This window comes from Chrysochloris asiatica, unplaced genomic scaffold (genome assembly GCF_000296735.1).
Source record: "Chrysochloris asiatica unplaced genomic scaffold, ChrAsi1.0 scaffold00213, whole genome shotgun sequence".
NCBI classification, from domain to species: Eukaryota; Metazoa; Chordata; class Mammalia; order Afrosoricida; family Chrysochloridae; genus Chrysochloris; species Chrysochloris asiatica.
In genome coordinates, this window is record NW_006408731.1 from 807,353 (window position 1) to 809,422 (window position 2,070).

At 41.9% G+C, this 2,070-nt stretch overlaps 1 pseudogene; it reads left to right on the plus strand.

Annotated features, from left to right (window-relative positions):
* The first annotated feature begins 813 nt into the window (after positions 1-813).
* LOC102814375 lies at positions 814-1,727 on the plus strand (annotated as a pseudogene).
* The last annotated feature ends 343 nt before the right edge of the window (positions 1,728-2,070 follow it).

Here is a 2,070-nt window from a genome sequence, read left to right on the forward strand (position 1 = left end):
TGTCATCACAGACAACTCTACTTTGTGGAGGCAGCTCTTCCCCAGTCGCATTTTGAGTGACTTCCAACCTGAGGGGCTCATTTTCTGGCACTATATCTGACAGTGTTTCTCTGCTATTCATAAGATTTTCAGTGACTAAATATTCAGAAGTAGTTTGTCACTCTTTCTTCCTAGACTGTCTGTCTGGAAGCTGGTCTGAAACTTGTCCATCATGGGTGACCCTGCTGGTATTTAAAATACTGGTGGCATAGCTTTCAAAATTTCAGCACTCACAAGCCACTCCACCACTATACAACAAACGGACAGATGAGTGGTGGTTACTAGCCAGTAATAGAGTAAAGAATTTTGTTGTTTTAATCCTGATGTGGCACTTTCGGTTAATGCGCCAGACTGCAAAGCCGTTTGAACTGCAAGGTCAGTGGTTCAAGCTCACCATATGCTCCTCGGAAACCCTATACAGGGTCGCTATGGGATGGAATCGACTCGATGACACTTAACAACAACAACAGCAAATTATATTATATTTCCCCTCATTCTTGGATATCTTGTCTCTGAGACTGTAAAATATATATATATATATAAAGTTCTATGGTATATACGGGGTGTGTGTGTGCTATAAAAATAAATACTGGCCTGCTTACCACAAGGTTGGAAGTTCAAACCCACCAACTGTTTTTTGGAAACCCTACACAGGGTCATTATGAGTCGGACCCAGCTTGATGGCACTTAACTACAACAACAGGAGCCACTTCCGGGAAGTGGCGGCGGCGGCCAGAAAAGCATGCCAGTGTAAACGGCCAATTCCCTGTGAGCATGCGTAGTGGCTCTGGCAGTATCAGAAACACTGAGGAATGGGACGGTGGTGACGCGATTTTGTCTGCGTTGGAAGGGCCGGGCCGCCGCAGGCGTTGCCCCGACCGCCGCGTGACGTGGCAATACCAAAGTGTTAACTCCAGAGCTGGAGCTGCTGCGCCTATAGCATAGCAGGTCCTCGTTCCGATCATTTATGTGCGGGTAGCGACATTTCGTTGGATAGGCAGACCCGGGAGAAGTCATTGCCGCCCTTCTTTTTTCAGCTGTTTTTCTATTGTCCAATTTGCCAGGGATGTGAAAGGAGAAGGCCCCGGGACGCCTAAGGCCCCTTTGTTTCTGCCCATCGCAAGTGCCACCGTTGCCGTGGGTCTCACCATCTCTTCTCTTTTCCTCGTGCCTCTTCAGCAAGAAGCAGATGCGCATATTGATCCTTGGATTGGATGCTGCTGGCAAGATGACAATTCTGTATAAACTGAAGTTGGGAGAAATAGTCACCACCATTCCTACTATGGGTTTTAATGTGGAAATAGTAGAACATAAGAATATTTGTTTTTTTAATATTTTTTATAATTGGGAAGTTGGTGGTCAATATAAAATTAGACCTCTCTGGAATCATTATTTCCAAAATACCCGGGGTCTTATTTTTGTGGTATATAGAAATGACCGTGAAAGAATTCAGGAAGGAGCACAAGTCCTGCAGAAAACGCTTCAAGAAGATGTAAGATGCAGTTTTGCTGCTTTTTGCAAGCAAACAGGATTTGCCAAATACTATGGTCATCAGTGAAATGACAGATAAATTAGGTCTGCAATCTCTTCATAACAGAACATGGTATATTCAAGCCACTTGTATCACACAAGGAACTGGTCTGTATGAAGGACTTGACTGGCTGTCAAATGAGCTTTCAAAATATTAAATGAAACAGGATATCTAACCAAGGACAATTTGATAGAACTGGTCTAGGCTTGTTACAACAAAATTAGTTTGAATATTGGTTATTAAACAGTATACAGACTTGGTTTGGGGCAAAATATTACAGCTTTTAAACTTATTTTGTTGCCAATTATTGTTTACCAAGTAGAATGTTGCTGTTGAGCAATATGCTTGATTTCAAAGAAAATCTTAACTTGGGGGAAAAAATGTCCTCCTCATTATACTTCCCTTAAGCCTAAATGCCTGGACATAGCTATGTGACAACTTTAAATAAATCTATTTTGAATGTAAAAAAAAAAAAAAGTTTGTATGTTAGTAAAAAATAA